General features: G+C 35.3%; 1 protein-coding gene across 16 annotated transcripts in view; it reads left to right on the top strand.

The window, feature by feature from the left end:
• Positions 1-21,347, top strand: part of EYA4 (EYA transcriptional coactivator and phosphatase 4) — a 322,772-nt gene that overhangs the window by 160,296 nt on the left and 141,129 nt on the right. The window contains exon 1 of one of the 16 annotated variants that reach the window (XM_074397442.1): positions 10,333-11,356. The exons of the other annotated variants lie outside the window; for them this stretch is intronic. The gene's annotated coding sequence lies outside the window, so the exon portion shown is untranslated. Of the gene's footprint in view, positions 1-10,332; positions 11,357-21,347 lie in introns of those variants that run through there. 16 annotated transcript variants of the gene reach the window in all.

The raw sequence follows: 21,347 nt of genomic DNA, 5'->3' as shown, positions 1-21,347 counted from the left end.
CCTTTCTCTTTAAAGTAGAGGTAATCTAGTGTATTGGAAGGCACTGGACTTGTGTCAGAAGACTTGAGTTTGAATCTGGATTGTTGAGTATTATTTTCGTGACCTTGAGGAAGTTGCTAAATATTTGAATTTTCAATTATTTTCCTCAGTGAAAGTGAGACAAGAACAATCTCACAGGCGCAAATGAGAAAATTAATAGGTTAATCTAAAATCTCCCTTTTTGTTGGAAATGCATCTATAAAGTCATACTTCTATACGGAACTCACAGTGAAAAGGAATTATGGAATGTAGTTGGGATTTTCAGATATTCTAGATTTTACCCATTTAAAGCACCAAACATTTTTTTCTAGTTGAACTATTTTGATTGAGCATTTTTCTAAACATTGTTTTACATGTATCGGATTTGTAAAATGTACAGGTATTATTGCCTTACATTTGTATATTCATTCCTTAAGTCTAACAAAAATTTGTTGATTGCTATTCTTCACCTGGCACTGTGCAAAGCCTTGTACATGAACTGGTGGAAAACCGGACATGCAGAGTATATGAACTAGTAGGAAGACACACACTCAACAGGTAAAAGACACATAAATGGTATACACATTGTGATAACTGCTAAGAAGGAAATCAACAGGGCACTATGAGAAGAAACAGGGAAAAAATGACTTCAGGTTGAATGGTCAGGAAAGTTCTCTCTGAGAAAGTGAAATTTAAGCGAGATCTGAAGGATGAGAGCCAGCCGCCTTCCAGAATGCCGGGGAGAGCATTCCAGGCACTGGAAATGAGGAAAAGAGGCCTTGTAAGAAAAAAAAAGGCCCTTTTTGTTTTCAAGAAACTGATAGAAATTCAGTGTGACTAGAACACAGGAAACATGGAGAAGACTGGTCTGACAAAAGATACAGAACCCTGTATAGTTTATAAAACACATTTCCAGCTCAACGTAACCAGTTGAGATGCAGAAGTTGTTTTTTTGTTTCTATGTATAGACACTGAGTATTAAGGGGGCTGACTTGTCCAAGGTCGCCCTGCTGGGAGGGGAGGATGAGAGCTCCAGTCTCCTTTGACCCGCAGTCCTGGGCTCTTTCTGCTGTGAAAATTTCCTAGCTGAACATTTTCATACTTTCCTGATGTCTGAGGCCATTATTATGTAGTCAATGAAATGAAGTCCTAATGGGCTGTTGAGATGTGAAAGGCCCATTGTCCTGTAAGATCTTTTGAATTCTTATGTCTGGATCATAGCTTTTCTGTCTTCTCTGTGGTTGGGTTGCTGTCATTTGATTTCAGCTATTCCCTTATCTATTTTTGAGGAGCTGCAGACATAGAAACCAGCATGTTTAGTTTGTTAGGTGCATCTAAAGTAATAGCCAGTAGCTTCTGGGTGAGAGCCCATTGGATTGTTGTAATATTTGTTGTCTCAGTAGGACAGGCAGTGATGTTTGATGATTCCTAATAGTAAAATTGATTTTACTTTGAAAATATTTGCCAAAAAATAAAACACACTTCAATGAGGGGGATATTTACATAAAGTTGTTGATGTCTGAGGAGCCACTCTTATCCCATTCTTTTAAGAGTTTTAAATTAGTTGTGAATAATCGCAAGAGTTAGACAAAAATGACAATACCAGGTTTATTGTTAATAAAGCCAGATTGGACAGCTATCCTTAAAGCTAAGGCCTAAATCATGCTTCCTCTTCTTTATCAAGCTGAACTTAACAAATGCAATCAGACCTCTGTCTCCAGAACTACAAGACAGAAAAAGAACGCTATGTACATCCGGAAGGCAGCCTGCATCTGAGGAAGGTAGCCCAGGAAAGGTTAATGAAACCTGCCCTGTGACCTTTTCTTCTCTTACTAACCAGAAAGGAAAGGAGCAATACCTGATACTCATAAGAAAGTTTTTATTATATAAAATGGAACAAAAATGTGAGAAAAGGGAGAAAATGATTTCTTCTACTTTAAGGCAAAAACAAACCTTTATGATATAATTAGACAACATTTACAAGTAAAAGTATTATGTCTTGTGGACACACATACTTAATAACAAACAGGATAATTTCAGTGCTATGGCTCAGTAGGCGAGGAGTCAGAAGACTTCTTTTACTAACTTTATTATTTAGGAGAAGCCATAGGAGGACAGTGAGCTCCGGCTTCGTCATCTGTCATAACGAGTGCTATAAATACATGCTCTGTCTGAGAGAAACAGATGCTACTGTGACGATGAAAGGGTGGTGGGAAAAAGAAAATGACATCTGAGTACCCACTGTATGCCAATCAATGTGTTAGATGCTTTTCAGGATACCTTATGTAATCACCATAATCAAATAAGTGTTATTATTTTCATTTCTCAAAAACATTGTCAGATTCTACAACAGTCATTTTTTGAGCATTTACAACAAGCCAGTCTCTGTGAATACAGTGGTGAACAGGATGCCATAGAAACACTAAGAAAGTGATGTTTCAACAGAGATGTGGAGAGTGAGGGGAGCTGAGCACGTAGAGGGAGGGTTGCCTGGTGGTGTCTCTCTCTAACCAACTTTCCTCCACATGCTCCTCAGATGGTCTGCTCTGTGGCTATTTAGCCAGAAACTGGAATGACATTCTCTATGCCCCTCTTTCTCTTATCCCATGCACCCATAGGTACAAAGGTCCTGAAATGGGATAGAGATTGGATGTTTATGGAATAGAGAGAAGAACATCATTTCTTGTATGTTTTGAGAGTTAGAATTGTGTTCTAAGTGCATAGGGAAGACACAGAGGGGCTTTAGACTGGAATATTGTGAACCTACTCTTGGAAGAAGGCAGTTCTCCATAAGTCTTTCACATTTTTGAAATGAGTGAAGGCATTGAATGCCGTTGTCACAGACTCTCTTTTCAAGGATCTCTGTGAACAGCTTTAGAAGAAAGTGATAGTACTTCCCTCCATAGCAAAGAGCAGGCACGCTTACTATCCAGTATAATAAAGATAATGTTTTCATCTGGAACCAGGGGCAGGCATGTTTACTGCCCATTATAAAAAATACTTGGTGTCCCTGCATTCAGGGTTGTTTTGCTGCAACATAGGATATTTCATGTGCAGGTGTCATGGTCACCTTGAGGGAACTGGGAGTCAGAGAACTGTCACAAGAAAATGCTGATTGTTGGGCTTCCATTATTGGAAGTAGTCTCATTATTGTGAGTAATAAGTCTCTGATCCAAAAGTCTTATGTACTCTGCCAGCATCTGTGAAATTGTGGCGGGCTAACTTGTTAGCTTGTGAAGAAGATAAAACCTCAGTCCGTTCATTGTTTTAGGGGTGAGGATGGGGTCCTGATAGAGACTTGAGTTTCTGGAAGAGAAAGGATGAGGACCTCCTGGGTTGATTAATGAGATTTGGGAGAAATCCATGGACCTCATTAGTGAACACGTTGGTCAACTTGTTTGGTCAGTTAGGGAATAAATGGCCCTCCATTGTATTGCCTGTTGATGAGGAAGACTGGGAGAGATTATTGTAATCCAAGCACCTGGAAGTAGGTTCAAAGTCAGCTGTCTGAAAGGTGCCCTGGATGTTGCTAGCCCTATTCCAGGTATGGAGATGTTTTTGCCAATCTAACAGTCGGCTTCAGATCCATCCATTGTGACAAGTAGGCCAGTGACCCAATTTGGTCTGGAGGAAAATACTGACCCTCTTTGTAACAACAGTTATAATTTCATGCTCTGGCATACCAGGAAGGAAATTTGTAACCACTGTAGGTAGAAATCAAGCAAATAACTATTACCTTGGGTGGTTCACTTAGAAGATGAAGGTATGGGGTATATAATAATTTTTAAGGAAGTATTAAGTCTTGACATTTTTTTAAATTGTACCATTTTACAGCTTATTTTCTCCTGTGGACTGTCATACCAACCTTAGATTCACTAGGTGACGTAGAATTTCTTTTTTGTTTTAATATAAATTTTTTTGTTGTTGCATTTTAAGTTTTGGGGTACATGTGAAGAACATGCAAGATTGTTGCATAGGTACACACATGGCAGTGTGGTTTGCTGCCTTCCTTCCCCTCACCTATATCTGTCATTTCTCCCCATGCTATCTCTCCCCACCTCCCCACCCCTGTCCCTCCCCTATTTCCCTCCAACGGACCCCAGTGTGTAGTGCTCCCCTTCCCGTGTCTATGTGTTCTTATTGTTCAACACCCACCTATGAGTGAGAACATGCAGTGTTTGATTTTCTGCTCTTGTGTCAGTTTGCTGAGAATGATGGCTTCCAGGTTCATCCATGTCCCTACAAAGGACATGAACTCATCATTTTTGATGGCTGCATAATATTCCATGGTGTATATGTACCACATTTTCCCTATCCAGTCTGTCATTGATGGGCATTTGGGTTGGTTCCAGGTCTTTGCTATTGTAAACAGTGCTGCAATGAACATTCGTGTGCGTGTGTCCTTATAGTAGAATGATTTATCATCCTTTGGATATATACCCAGTAATGGGATTGCTGGGTCAAATGGGATTTCTATTTTTAGGTCATTGAGGAATTGCCACACTGTTAGAGTGGGGCCAGGCTGCTGTAAGGGAACTTTGGTTATCTTGGGGGGATATTGCCTTGAAACAGAAAAGCTCCCATAGGAAACCATAGATGAAGTATTGACTAGTCATTGGGCTCTTATTGCCCTAGAATGGGTTTATAATGCTGATGAAGATGACCTACTGGAAAATGAGAAACTGACCTAATGAAATCTAGAAAAATTCTTTGTGTCATCCCTGTTGCCTTGCAAAACTCGTAATTCTTTTGTTGAGCAAAGATAGAACGTTAGAGATGTAATCATAATAACGGGGCAGTAAATGTGCTCAATTGCAACAGACTCCTTAAAAAAATTGCTGCTGCACAGGTCAAGACCAAATCAACCAAATGGAACAAATACTATAGCCACAGCCAGAAAGTGGTTATGGCTACTAAGTCTAGGGGTTCCAAGAACTGGAATAGATGGTGTCTGTGGGGATCTGGATGCCAAATATAGAGCATTGCATGGAGTGAAAATAGTAGAAGTTTATTTGATTGAGCCCTGAGCCAGCTGCCAATCAAAACTGAAAGTAAACACATCTTGTTTACTAACATGGAGTTCTCTTCCTCTCTGCCCCTGGATCCTCACCTCAGATTCTCCGTCAGCTTCTTTAAGGAGGAAAGAATGGAACTGGGTTTTCTTTGTACTGAGGGAGGACTGCAGTTCTTACATATCTCTCCAAGTATGCTGAGAAACTCTGGCGAGGGCAGGGACTTAAACTTTTGTGGGTCTGTGAGATACACATTGAGGAAGGATTAACTGGCCCAATTTATCATCCTGCCCAGTCTGATGAAGGAGGGGATACCTGAATTCAGCCATGGTGGTTTGAAGATAGTTTGCAGCGGGGGAAGGAAGCTATCAGACCTACCTTATGGATGGAGCCCTTTGTTCCAGTTTAGTGTGTCTTTGTTGTAGCTTTCCTTGCAAAATTGTTTTAGAGGAAAGAAACTGCTTAGGAGGTTACTGTAGAAATCCAAATAGGAGATGACATTGGTTTTAAGTGGAGAAGTGGCTGGGGAGATGAAGAAAAGTGAACACATTTGAGACGTATTTTGAAGCCTGCATCAATTCAATTTGATAATGAATTTAGATATAGAGTTTATGGAAAGGGAGGACTCGGTGACTCCAGTTTCTGGATATACTTAAATGAAACATTTTGGACAGTACACGTAGCATCGGTAGAGAAATAATAAAGAGCACTGGATATGTTGAAGTTCCATACGGCTGTGATATTATTTACGTAGAGATACAAGTTAGGCAGGAGAGTGTGAGAGTTTAGAACTAGGAGGATGAATCTCAGGTGGTGATAAAAATTTGGGAACCTACAGTATACAGACAGTAGTTAAGGCATGACACTACATGAATTATCCAAAGAGAAGAATATTGTTTGAATGATTGGGGGCAGACCATGCATTCACCCACAGCCCCATCTCCATTTGACCCGCTTCTCTCTTTTCAATAACCATCTTGGCTTCCAAATGTATGCGAGTTTGTCAGCCTTAATAGGCAAAGAAGGAAGACATTTAAGCAAATGACAAATGAAATTATTGCATTGATTTCTATACGGTGTTTGTTATACAGTGGCATGGACATGATTTGTTAACTGTTTAACTAAAAATAGTCCCTTAGGTTTTAGATTTTATATTCCAATATAGACAGCACATCAGTAACCTGGCTAAGGAAAGAAACTATTTATGGTGGCTGTTTAGTTTTGATTGCACGTGGCTTTTTTCAAACTAGCAATTTAGGAGCTTATTGTACTACAGAAATTATAAATTATTTTCTTCTTCCTTCTTTAATGCTTTTCAGTAGTTATGAGAATTACATGACTATACTTTTGGGTTTTTTCTTTGTTTTCCCATGTTGGTTCTGTTTTATCTCTTAATGTCAATTATCTTTTCTTGGAATCATTTAGGAAGTTATCTTATAGTTAATTTGCCAATAATGAAAAGTGGCAAGAATTCTGTAAAAGAACCTGGAGGTATTTCACAACTTTGGAGTCAAAGGGTGCTTGACAGATTACTAGACAAGTAATCTTACTAAACTTTTCACCAGGTGCCCTCATACTCTGGATCCTCAGATCTTCTTCTTGCATCTATGCAACTGAGGCCGGCTACTGTGTTAGCTTACAAGTAGGGTAAAATCTCAGTCTTTACATAGTTCTTGCTACCTACTTAGGTGTACTTGTGCTGAGGAGAGTAGAAGACATGAAGATAGAAAATATATAAGCAGCTTCCTCATGCTAAGAGTTATGGAGAGGGAGTAGCTAAGGTAAATATAAAGGGTGTACCCCATGAAACTGCAGTAATCGATTTATTTTCTTGATAGAATATGTGTATATGTAGCAAGACTTCCATCCAACTTAACAGGTGTCATGACTGATTAACCTTAATTTCGATTCCCATATTACTTTGGAGGATATTCGTGCATCCAACAAATACCAGTGTAGCAAGGCCAATGGGCAAGTCACTGCTATTTAATGTATCAGCTGTTGGTAGTTGATAATAGCTTCACCTTTATCAGAATAGGGGTCAGACTCTCATCGTTTGATGGAATCAAAAACACTGTATAGAGGTTTTGAGGTCAGGGCGCCATTTTCAACATTTTATAACAAGGGAAATTAAGAATTTACCCATGGTAAGGCTGTATTGATTTTTAAAATTTTCTATTTCCTTTGATTTTAGCTATCTTATTAACTATTAGTAATTTATACCTTCAGGATGTCCTAATAATTAGCAGCATTGATTGATAGCTGTATGCTTGGTTTTAAACATGGGGCAATAAAACAATTATTGTTAAATAAAATATATTTGGAAGATGGAGTCTTTCAGAGTATGTGGTTCATGTTCAAAAATAACTTACTGGCACTCTGATATGGAAACCTATATGTTTGCTCCCAGGTCACATAATTAATTGTTGGCAATTTGCTGGAACCAGAAGGGCATCCCAGTCATCTCTGTTTATAAAATGTTATTAAAAATCATCTATGCAACTTTTCTACTTGGTTATAACAATACAAAGTAAAGGTATACCTTTACTGCTATGTGTCTAGGAACACTTTGGTGGCCTGGTGTAAGCTGAGATAAAGATTATATTTCTCATCGGAAAAATTGTAGTTATTTGTCCTCTTTAAAAATGGAAACTGCAAATGACATTTGTTTTCATGATATATTTATAAAGTCTTCACCACACTTTGTTTGTTGTCCCTACCTCACCTCTCTTTAAGGTTAGGAAAGAAAATTACAGTTTACCCAGGCTTCTTCAGTGCATGAAGAACTTACTCTCCTCGGAGTTTTAGGCAAGGTTCACTGGGCCTCTATTGTAATGGGAACAGACATCTATTTTGCTTCAGTGAATGTTTCTTGAGCTCATAAGCATTTAGAAAATATTGAATGACTTACAGTCCCTTAAGAAAGTAGCCATTTTGAAAGCATATTCAGTTGAACTTTAAAAATATAATTTATACCACAATACTCAATAAGCTCCAACTCCTTGAGAAGATTTGGCTGCAAAGGGATTTTTAGTGATCCTAACCATACTAGGAACAGAAAACTGCATCTGTCAAAATGTGATCTCTGGCACTCTACTCCACACACTTTATGAACTTTGGTGGAGTCAGACAGCTCTCTGTCATGTAAATACTGATGTGGCATCAAAAACTGGGCAGACCATGTGCTGCAGGTGGAATGCTCACATTCACCCAGTTTCACAGCAGAAGCAACTGACACTAGTGGGGAGACAGCGCCGTCTTCAGTTCCTGAGGCCTCTGGGGCGGCTGTGTACTGTCCAAACCTGAAATAGGTAAATGATTCTTCATTCGATCCTCCCTTGAAAATGAAAATGACTTCAGTAAATACTTGTGCTACAAATTATTCAGATGCAGTATTTACTCCTTTCCTGTAGGTCACTGTATCATTTAGAGCCAAACTGTAAAGATTATGAGAAAAAAAGAAATGATCTCAGAGTTAGATAAGCAAACTTGAGACAGTAAATGCTAGATTGAAATAGTGTCTGAAGAATTTAGGAAATGAGTTTCATTTTTCTTTTGACATCTGCAAGACACATTTTTGAAGGGATGAGAAGGGAAAGTTGCATGATACTGTTTTCTTTAAAGAAAATAATTCTTTTTCATAAGCTATTAGAAAAAAGGGAATAATATCAGATTATAATATTATTATGTGATTTTGTTATCTAATCATTAACGATTACTTGCATTATCTTTATCTCTTGAATTTAGCTATTCTTGTTTCCTTTTCATTTCATTAGAAATTAATATATTCCTCTCTTTTGCAAACATACAAAGGCTTTATTTTAGAAAACATATTACATAAAATGTAAAATCTGTGTGAGCATTTCTAATCGTTTTCATCCCTTCAGTCTACCACAGATGAAAAAATATATATGATGAATTAAATAAAAATGCCTGTAATTATCCTCTGATTTTGTTGACATACATGTGTGCCTAAATCTAGACGAGAGTTCTGTGCTTTTTAGGGAGCAGTATTAATGAAAGTGAAATCTTACATACCTTTTTCTCTCATTCAAAAAAACAAGAACAAACAAAAATGTAAAATGTTGGTAGGGGACTTTAAATGAATACCATCCTTATTAATATTAACTTGCCATAAAGTATTTCCCCTACAGAAATGATTTGCTTGCAAGAAATTTCAAGCAAAACTTGCTTCTGAAAAATTTAATGGAGGAATTTAATTCTGAGTAGTTCCAACAATGGGTTATGAATGTGTCACCATGACAGCAGGTTGACAGAGTCTAGGAGTCAGAAATTGTGGCTTAAAAGCACCTCCAGATAATGCCGTACATTTACGTTAGATTTCACTGAAAGACAGGAGCTGCTGATGAGGGCGACCTCTGACATCAAGTCATCTTACTATAAACAGAAGGGCGTGGAAAGCCATTGGTTGGAGCCAAGAGTGTTTACTATCCAGGTCTCCTAGTTAACCTACATAACAGCAGTGCTCCTGGAGCCTGAAGGTTCACGCCAGAGCAAGGTGCTTTTAAGGCTACCTGAGTGTTGGTTAGAGACTATAAACCTCTCAGAGCATTCTATAAACCTCCACCCAGGTTTCGTTCTACTGACAATGCAGATTGGAATATATTGGGTGTTGAACTTCACACACATGCACTACAGAACTCACGTCCAAATACAACTGGAATAAATTTCAGGTTTTGGGATTTTGAATGAGGTAAGTTGCATTTAGCTTTGGGTGGAAGCATTATCATTATTATTATGTTCCATGAGTAGTCACACATTTAAGTTCTATCTCAGAGAAAAATATTTTTCTTGTTAAAATGAGTTGTTTAGATTTTTTACAGGTTTTTTAGCACGAGGACAATAGAAGAAACTTGTACGTAGGAACTGAGCAAGCCAATCAATTAGAGAAAAGCCCTAATCTGTTTATGCCTCAAGTTTGAAATACACTTTGTCTTTGCTTTATAAAATTCAGCTATTCAAATTATGTGATGTTGATATTGGTAGAAATGCAGGTAACATGATAAGTGGTAATAGATTACATTTCACTACAAAACTTGAATAGGCAACTTTGTTTTCCCCTGATAGTACATGCTACTGCAGGATTTTAAAGAAACGAATACCAGCTATTTAAATTAAAGGCTTTTTTTCTGTATAATTTGTTTTGAAATTTTGTGCTGAATTTGAACTTTTCATTCGGTTTGAGATGTAGTCATCTCGATAAATATTTGATATTTTTTAAGAGAATAAATATTTCCCTTTATTTATGGAACTTTTTTTTTCTGAAACCATAATAGTAAGATCAAGTTTAATTTTAACTTTTTAAAGAATCCTAAAATTTTAGTGAGGTTCACCTTCCTTTGGATGTGTACTGAGCACATACTTTGATTTAAAACCTTGATATGGAAACCTTTGATATGCTTTGGTTTACTTATTTAAATATATCTTTGTATCTATCTTTTAATCTCAAGAAGAAAGAGTGTAAATTACTGTTTTGCTGCATCAAAGGGTTGAGATGTGGGAGAACTGTCACAATAATAACAGTATTTGTTTTGTTTAAGACAATTGAGGGAAGCCTTGCTGTGTTAGAACTATTTTATTCTTGTGAGAACACCATTCAGGAGGAGAAAATATTCTGTATCCTAAGTATTTGTGAGTACTGATTTACTGTCAGAGGTAGATAGTTTAAGAAAGGGAGGATAAATTATCCCAGCCAATAAGTTTTCCTGTTTGGTTTACAGGGTCTACTGAGCATCAGTAAGCACTATCCAGTTTCCCACTTCTTTTCTGAGTTGTAGGTACTATTTTCTGAAATGCTCTGCAATTGAATAATGATGTTACATTACCTTATTTTGCTTTCTGTTTGTTTTCTAACCAGAAGTTCACTAAACCACTAAAATAGTGCCTATCAAAAATGACCAATAAAAGCAAATACCAGTAACCATATAATGAGTTGTAACTTCTTTTGTGGGGAGAAAGAGGAACAGAGAGACCAATCTTTTGTCTCTACTTTGTTTTTGTTCTTGTTTTTTTCCTTTTCTTCTTCAAGTTCCTTATAAACTGTTCTCTTTAGCAGTTTCAAAACTGTATGATCTAACTTTTTGATCATGTAGCAACCCTGCAGAGGAAGGTGGTTGTGTGAGTCCAGGGGCAGCACATATTTTGCTTCAGGGAAATGGTGCAAGTCAAATTTAACAGGTAATGCAGCTGTTGAAGAAATAGAAAAGCCAGATGACTTCCTACGTATATTGAGGAAACCAGGATAAATTGTCCTTAGAACCAGCTCCCAGAAAGCCAATTTAATTGAGGTCAAAAAGGAAGAAATTGTGAGTATATCTCAATTATACTTACCTAGAATGAGACCTTCACTAACAGATAGGCCTAATCTATAATTCCTTTACTCTTTAACCCTTGAGCATTCCTGCTGTATGAATCCCTTTTACATTTAGAATGCAGGGTGTACTTAATTGTTTATGACAGTCCAGAATTTAGGGACATAAAAATTGTGAAATTAACTGACTGAATTTTACTTTCATCTAAGGAATAAGCTTCTGCATATAAAAATTAATGTAATAAATTTCTTAGTTTTTACTTGATGCTACACAGTTAATGAGGCTGTTTCTTCTGGTAGGATATTTGTATGTGCGAAATGTTTCACAGAGAACTGTTTTCTCTTCAATTCTTAGTTTATAGGTAATTTTAATTGTTTTTTAAAATTTGATTTAATTTAATTTGAGTATTTCTGCTTAAACAGAAATCATAATTTGCATTCTTGGTATGTAAATTATGCTATAGGCTGTGTTTTACTAACTCTGCCAATGAAGAATTTTTATTTAGGATTAAAACCTGAGAAAAGGTGATTTGTAATCTTTTTATAACAATGGTTATAGAAGAGAGATTTAACATAAACTACTTTAAAATAGATTTTAAAACTCAAAAATGTTGCTACAATGTTGTGAAAAATATCAGATTCAATGCAGCATGTTATAAAGACATTTTTTCTTATTGTATAAAGTTTAATTTAAAAAATAAATAACTTGATGCCAACATTCTTGAATTTTCTCTTATTATAAATGTTTTTTAATGGAAGATAAGCAGACAAAATTTGTAAAATTCAAAAATATACCTGTTTTGCATACTTATTTTATCAACCTGTTGTTCTAGAAATATTTATATTTTATATAAATTACAGACATAGAAATATATGCTGTTAAATTTAAAGTTGCTTTTAAAATTTTGTGTGCATTCTATCAGTTTGTTTTTAAAGTAAAAGAATTTCTAATTTTTTAAAAGGCTATGGTGATACTATGGGCATATTAGGAGAGTTTTTATGTGTACTTTGAAAATTTTTTTAAAGTTTAGGCATGTATATGCACTTACACAGACATACACACACAGAAACTTTAATAAAAACTTTTGCATATGAATTAAACTACTTTATATTGATTAATGAGACAGTCTTTAGAGTCAATTATTGTTCAAATTGAAAAGGTTAGTTATCACTTACACTTAATAGGCAAATGATGGTATATTAGAGTGTATTACATAATGATTGATACTTTATGTTTGAAAACATATGATATGTCACTATGCCTGTGGCCAGATTCTTTTGAAGTTTAATGACCAAGATGAGCTGCATTTGTTAAGTGGTGGAGCACTGGGTTGTCTGGGGTCCTGTTGTGCTTGGCAGATCTTGATAAATGGGCGAGTTTTTCTTAACCTTGTGGTGAAAACGTTCCAATATCTTAAAAAGGAGAAAAAAAAATTAGAAAGACGTAGATGTTGCCAAAAACACGAGCAAGTTTTCTTTATTTAGGGGACTAGGGTAAATTCTTAAGATGATTTTTAAAGCAATATTTGTGAGAATTCATAAATCTTCACTTTAATGGAGGGAAATCTAAAGTTTCTGATACGCAATACTGCTGGAATTCTTTCCTGGTTCAGTGCGAAGCTTTACAGTAGTCAGCAATTTTAATTTAGTTGCAGAGGATTCTACCAAATTAACATATGATCATTAAGTGATAGTTCTTTAGAATAAAGTATTCCATTTTGCTCTTTTTGTTGTTCTAAAACATTGTAAAGCATTTATCCATCTTTCTTGTGACACCCAGGACAGCAAAGAAATGTAAACACAACGTATAAAGAAGACCAAGATATATGAGGGAATATATCTTTAGGTGTTTGTTTATCGTGCACATTTGTGAGAAAAAAATTCTTTTAACGCTTATCTGTAGTGTTTATGCATAGTATCAAGGCTGGACAATCTAGTCTTTTTTCCAGTCTTAGAGTAGGGGCTTTCATATGAGCTGTAACATGATATGTTAAAGCATCTTATGGTTCCTTTTGTGGCATTTTTAAGTACTGAGTTACCTTTGCCTGCACCACTAGGTAGGTAATAATGAAAAACTAAGCCATTAGAAGAGGTTTGAAATGTTCCTAAATAATTCATAAAGCCGATGTGGCATTTACGGCAGTTGAAAAAGGACTGTGGCATAGCTAAGGAGAAAATGTGCTTTGGAATTTTAAAGGTTAATGTGGTTTGACATTTGGTTTAATACTTATATACTGTGCATAAATAATTGTGCTTTGTTTTTCTATGTTATTGTTGCTAAGTTGCTTTTTGAATATATTCAACCTTGCTATGAACTCTCAAATAATTTGAAAGCTATTGTGACATTTGTAGTTGATGAAGAGTTATGGACTATAGGAGTTTTTCCACTTAAAACGTAATTCCTCCCTAGTGTGTGATTTTGTCTAACCTCCCTCCCCCAAACCAGGGTCCTGGAAGGCCCTCGCATTAAAGGCCAGAAATCAAGTGAGATCTTGCCTGTGACAGCCTAACAGTAGAGGAGTAAAATAATTTTGGCTTCAGGTTTTTGGTGGTGGATTTTTATGTATTAATCCTCTAACACCACGGTTCTTAATATGTATATTATTTTGTCTACTGTTGCACTTAAAACGGCGTATTCAATTGTATCTTTGAGGTGCAGCAGTTAAAAGAAGGTTTATGGCAAGTTTTCTTTGAATGGAAGTAGATGTGGACTTCCAGGTATGCAGTAGAGTCCTCTCACTTTTATAGTAAATAAATGATGGTTTCGGCTTTTAGAAATACAGTTTTGGTGTTGACAGGGAGAAGCTTGGGTAAGGATTGATAAAGAAGTTGAAAAGTGATATAGTAAGAAAATGAAGGATAAATAGACATCCCTAACTACATGAAAAGGATTTCAGAAATGTATAAAGCACATTCTTTTGTGAACTTTTTATCTAGGATTTAGAGTTGCTGAATCTATCATTTGTTATCAGTGTACAGTATGTTTTAAGACTCAATTATTAATGTTCGTTTCAAAACAAAATGAAGTTCCAAAAAAAACCATTTGAAAATGTCTTCTTACATTATTAAATGTAAGATTTATTAAATCTAAAATTTATAGAGCTGCAAGATCTTTGTTTCCAAGTAAAAAAAAGACACTCTATAAAAAGTTTTGTATTATTTAGTAATTGGATTTTTACAAACTATATTTCTAAGACTTTAATTTTTTTTGACTACCATTTGGCAAAATGACATTTTCCTTGAAAAACCTCTCAAATTGGTATGAACATATTAAAACATAGATGTATTTTTTAAAACTCTTGGTGACAACTTTTGTGTTCTGAAGATTTAATGTTTTGAGTTTTTGAAAGTCAAGTAATGAAGTATAACATATGTAAAAAGTAGAAAATGGGTCTTACTGAGGAATGTTGAGACATTTTTAGCCAGTCGAGAAAGTACATCTAGAAGTTTATATCCATATGGGCCTAGCAGTACACCAGTCCTACAGTGACCTTCACAACATAAATTGTATATACTTGGATCCAAAGATAACCATAGGTTATCACAGTAAAGTGTACATCTTATGTGAAGTCTTTGAGTGGTATTAACTTGTAAATATTAAATTTAGGAAATGAGCCTATGTTTTCTTTCACAACTGTAAGTAAATAAACACTGAAATAATTTTTGGTAAAAGCCTATATTGTAAAAATTGTACATCTTGAATATTTCATCTATTACATTAGGACACAATTTTTAAATTAATTAATAGACCTACTTTTATATTTTCCTATGTTACTTTATACATTCCTGAGGGATGTAATAGGAAAGGATATATTTTAATTCATATGTATTAAATGCTACTAACTAGAAACCAGGATGATCTAAAGCAGCCTGTTAAACTCTGTGTATCAATTGGTTATAATTTTTTTTTAAATAATGTAATAAGGGCCAATCAACTGAGATGCATTAAATAAGAACATGATTTATATTCCTAGAATAGAACTGGAATAATTATGTAAAATACTTATAAAATCCACTGTTTAATTTAAAATTCAAGTATGAACAACTTGTAAGTGTTGGAAAATATGAAAAATGTCACATAGACATGGATATTTCAATAAATATTTTCACTAAATTAGAAGCTAAAAGATAACTAAAGTCAGATACCATTCTGCTTTATCAGGCAATGATTTACAACAATTTTATTCAACCCAGTCATAAAATTTATTTTATATACATTCATATAAGATTCTACACATTAATATGCTACAGTTTTTTTTTAAATAAGTATCACTTATTCAGTTAAATTCACATCTTAGAGTATTCACATTTGAAGTGCTAACAAAGCTGACAAGTCTAAATTGTTGTTACAGCAATTCTGTGTCATTTTCTATGTTTACAAAGAGTTTGGCATGCAATAATCTGTAATATTATCTCCATTTTTGGAAAAATCATTATTTTTATATCTGCTTAACCAAGTTTTCCTTAAGCAATATGCATTTAATCTAATTTACATTATATTTCCTACACAAGTCATTGAAGAAAGTCTTACCACCCATAAGAATATGTATTAATAAATTATTTATTACATCAGCAAACTTTCATTTGTGAAATTTTTATCTAGAATTTATAGTTGTTGATTCTATCTTTTGTTATCAGTATGTCCTAAGATTCAATCATTCATGCTCATTTCAAAACAAAATGAAGTTTCAAAAGAGATCTTTTGAAAATATCTTCTTATATTATTTTATTTTCATTAATGTTTCAGGATTTGCAAGCAGAACGATTAGCTAGAAAATAATTGCTATAATTGAGTCCAGTTTTTTAGAAGATGCTAGATATAATTTTTTATTTTTATTTTATTTTATTATTATTTTTGAGAAGGAGTCTTGCTCTGTCGCCCAGACTGGAGTGCAGTGGAGCAATCTTGGCTCACTGCAAACTCTGCCTCCTGTATTCAAGTGATTCTCCTTCCTCAGCCTCCTGAGTAGCTGGGATTACAGGTGCCCACCACTACGCCTGGTTAATGTTTGTATTTTTTATGGAGATGGGGTTCCACCCTGTTGCACCAGCTGGTCTTGAACTCCTGACCTCAGGTGATCCACCCATCTCCATCTCCCTAAGTGATGGGATTACAGGGGTGAGTTGTCATGCCCAGCAGATGCCAGACATAATAAAAGAATCTTGCTCTTGTTTGTAAACTTTTTTATGAATTAATTATGTTTCTCCTCAAAAGATTGTGAGCTTCTCAAAGCACCTAGTGGTTTGGAAACATTAGAAAAATTAAGGTTAATTTTTATATATGAATGTAATAGTCATAATTCAAAAGATTCTAGAAATTGTGGTATTTTCTTCATGTATTTTCCAGATTTTGAAAGTATTAATTATTCTCAATACCAAATGCGATATTATTTATAATTTAAAGTGTACTTTATGTTACTCATGTAAATACAACCTAAAAAAACTTGAAGAGTGAATAGTATTGTGAAATAAGAGATGCACAGTATTGTGCAATAAGAGAAATTATATTTAAAGATAATTGTCTGACTAATGTAATAATATTGACTAATCCTCGCTACTCCTTTATTCTGCTTTGTTTTCTTCTCAGCAGTTACCGCTACTGGCATTGTATTCTTTGTTTACCAGTTTACTTATTTCTTGTATGTATTCTACACTGGAATGCATGATCAGGGCAGGCAGGTGTTTGTTGGTCTAGATCAGTGCTGTTCAATAGAAAAATGACACAAATCATATGTGTATTTTAAATTTTCTAGTAGTTACACTCGAAAAGAATCAACAGAGAAAATTATTTTTATTTAACACGGTATACCCCAAATATCATTTCACTCCCAATATCAAAAATAGTAAGATAGTCTACTTCTTTTTTTTCATAGTAAGACTTTGAAATCTGGTATGCTTTTTACACTAACAGCACATCTCAGTTCAGTTTAGCCACATTTCCAACTCTAAATAGCCACGTGTGGTTAGTGGCTCCTGTGTCAAACTGCTTACGTCTAGTTCATCTCTGTGGCTGGAGCACTGCCTCGGATATCTCAGGCATTCAGTAAAGCCTTGCTGAATGAGCAAATCTTGATATTTTGGACAGAAAAAGAAACAACCCAGAAGTTGTTTTCACATTAGATTGTTTTTTTCTGTTTTTCGGGTAGTGGCAGTAGATGCTAGATATATGTGGAAAAGTTTTTCAAAACTGCTATTTATTTTGCTCACATGGAGTTTAAATGTTACTAGTGCTTGGTAAAAACTGGTTACTTCAGTAGTCCAGTTAAAAGATTCCTTTAATGACTGATGTATTGTAAAAGGAACTAGTAGGTTCTTCTTTGAGAATTGTTTCACAGAACTTTAATTTCCACTCTTAGTTTTAAGTGGAAGATATTTGTCAAGGGTACAAAGTTTTATTTATACAAGGTGGGTAGTTCCCAGAAATCCACTGTACAGAATAGTGCCTATAGCAACAATATAGGCACTAATATTGTATACTTCAGATTTCACTAAGACAGTAGATTTATATTACACACACACACACACACACACACACACACACACAACCTGGGAGGAAACTTTTGGAAGTAATAGATATATTCACAGCATAGATTACAGTGATAGTTTCACAGGTGCATTCTTATCTCAAAATCATCAAGTGGTGTTCATTAAATAGTGTTACTTTTTGTATGTCAGTCACACCTCAATAATGTGAGATTTTTCGAAAGGAATAAAAGTAAACTAATAAAGACAACTGGCAAATGTAGCATAGGAGAGAATAAAAGGCTTGATCTGTGGCCTTGAGTTCGAATTCCAGCCTTGCTACTGCTAGCTGTGGGATATTAGGCAAGTTGCTGAACCTCTTTGCACCTTAGTTTTCTCATTTATAAGAGTAGGATTTTTATTAATCATACCTGTCTTCATGCATTAAATGAGATTTTACATATATATATATCATCTAGCAGAGTGAGTGGAAACGAATATTTGCTTAATAAATGGCAGTAAGACCAGGTGTGATGGCTCACACCTGTAATCCCAGCACTTTGGGAGGCCAAGGCAGGCAGGTCACCTGAGGTCAGGAGTTCAAGACCAGCCTGACCAACATGGAGAAACTCTGTCTTTACTAAAAAATACAAAATTAGCTGGGTATGGTGGAGGAGGCTTGTAATCCCAGCTACTCAGAAGGCTGAGGCAGGAGAATCGCTTGAACCCAGGAGGCAGAGGTAACAGTGAAGCCCAAATCGCACCATTCCACTCCAACCTGAGCAACAAGAGCAAAACTCCATCTCAATAAATAAATAAATAAATAAATAAATAAATAAATGGCAGTAATTATTGTGATATAATTGAAATCAAATTTTTAAATGTTAAGGTGTTTTGATCTTCATTTTGAACATTTTAATTCATATGTTTATGAATTTTAGGTTCTTCATAGGTACTGGTTAAAACGCCATCACAGATCTGGATTTGAAATTTGCTACGTAACTTGCTTGCAGGTTAATTTTTCTCCTTCTCTGTGTTACTATCTGGGAACTGGGGGGAAACTCATATGTACCTAAGCACTGTGCCTGGTGTGTAATAATCACTGCTATTATTCATTTATTCCTTCATCTAAAAAAATTAGCATTTTGATATTTGTGTTCTCATTGAACAGTAATACTTTTCTTAAAATAGTTAAACATTTCATTCTTTTTCATGGTGCTTTGAATTTTTCTGTACTTTCATAATTTCTCTGAAGAGATACTGCATAGGTTAAAATTCACCTCATTGCAGCTAGTTACATCCATTTACACTACTCATCCTTTCTCTCTTGGTGTGTGTGTGTGTGTGTGTGTGTGTGTGTATTTCTATGGAACAATTTTCAACATTTATTTATTTGCCCACCCCCTGTGTGTCTTACGAAAAATGGGATTTGATTTTAACTTTTTGGCATGAAATTCTGACTCATTTCTTAGCCGGCTTGTTTTTCACTTGATTCAAAACAAATTCAAAAGTAAACCTGGGATGATGGAGCATGCCTGTAGACCCAGTTACATGGAAGACTGAGACAGGAGGACAGCTTACGCCGAGGAGTTTGAGACTGTAGTGTACCACGATTGCTCCTATTAATAGCTACTGCACTTCTGCCTAAATTGATAGTCATTGAAGACAGAAAATCTATATGTTTTGTAAGAATATCCTTTCTTGTATATCATATATGATTCAGCAGTTGCCATTTAATGAAGTGCTAGTGATCTCTCAAATGGAAGAGTGTGTTCAAATTAGGTGAAACTATCCATTGCCTCAAATTCCATGATCAAAACACTAGAAATACATTTCTTAATAATTCCTTTAACTTCTTTACCTTAATTCAGAAATAAGATAAGGTTTTGAAGTAATTTGAGGATGTCATAAAATAACCTTTTTTTCTTCAGTATATCTAAAATTTCTTTACAACTACAGATAAAAAGATCTGATAATATTCTACTTAATACTTCAATCAGTTACAATATTCTGTCAATTCTATCTCAGAAGTGTTTGTCAAAAAAACCCTCTCAATTCACCCCATGGCTCCTGTCTTAATTTGGGTCTTCACCATCTCTCACTGACAAATTGAAGATTGAATGGTTGAAAGTAGCATTTGGGGAACACCTACTCAGGGCTGGAGATGCAATGATGTACCAGATCAATTCCATCTCTGCCTTCATCCAACGACTACTATCCCTCTTGTTGCATTAGGCTTTTCCCGACTTTCAGCCCTCACCTTGTTCTCCTTCCACATTAGCTTCTATAGCATCTCTACCCAGTTTGTTTCTTAAAACCTTTCAATGGTCTTCACTGACCAAAGGTTAAATTCCAAATTATTGACCTTATATAAGGGCTCTGGCAAACTTCTTGACACTGAAATACCTACCATTTTTCATATTTAGTCTTTGAAGACTCAATTCAGAACTCACTTTTTTTCATTGCCTTCACCATCTTTCTTTGGCTGGCTTAGTTTGTTTTATGAATACTCACAATACTTTAAATAGACTTCCCGTAGAGTAGTCATGGTATACTAAATATTATTCTTCTCTCATTTGACTATGAACAAACCAAAGAAACTCCTAAAAATAACCACTTTGATTAATGGTTATTCTAATATCTAAAAGAATTTCTAATTCATTCTTTCATCACATGCCTATTAAGCATTAGTTACAAGTTTGGGACTCTGGGTACTAGAGAGCAAAAACCCTGTAGATGTGTTCTCTGCCTCTATGTTACTACTATGAGAATAAATTAAAACAAGCAGAATTTTCTGGTAAGTTCTTTGGGGTAATTATGCTTTGGAAAGCTGTGGGTGTTAAAGACTGAAAAAGTTACATGATAGGAAGCTTGTCTGGCTCTGACTTACAGTTGGGAGCATGTATCTAGTTTGTGATGGTCTGGAGCTTCCTCAGCCAGTCCCAAGGTCCAGTCATGGTCTAGAGAAAATGGCATTCACCTGGGGATAATTTCTGTGTCTTCATTGGGCAGTTCATGAGGTTTTTTTGGTGATAAATTATAGGTAAGAACCAGTGGAAAACACTTTCCTTTCAATTCTTGTTTTCCTCAGTTTAACGGACATAAGACTTGTGGGTTTTGAATTGAATTTTATGTTTACATTTTTAAAAAGTATTCCCCCCTTTCCCCTTTTTCCACACCTTTCCCCTTTTCTCCTGCTACTCCTTATTCCTCTTCCTCCTTATTCTCTTCTTCCTCCTCCCTCCCTCCCTCCTTCCTTTTCCTTCCTCCATCTTACTTCCCCTTTTTCTTCTTCTCCTCCTCTTCCTCTTTCTCTTTTTCCTTTTCTTTCTCTTCTCCTTTCCCCCTTTTTCCCCTCCTCATTCTCCTTCTCTACCTCTTCCTCCTTTTCCTTCTCTTCTCTCTCTAAAACCATTTTTTTTTTTTGGCCCTACCTTTCATGGTGCTAATTACCATGTTAAGGGCATAGAAGACATTACATAATAAGACAGGATGACAATCTCTTTGCTAGTCAGTTTTATTTT

This window comes from Saimiri boliviensis, chromosome 4 (genome assembly GCF_048565385.1).
Source record: "Saimiri boliviensis isolate mSaiBol1 chromosome 4, mSaiBol1.pri, whole genome shotgun sequence".
NCBI classification, from domain to species: Eukaryota; Metazoa; Chordata; class Mammalia; order Primates; family Cebidae; genus Saimiri; species Saimiri boliviensis.
Note: the sequence above shows the minus strand (reverse complement) of the source record. Positions and strands in the feature narration are given on the sequence as shown.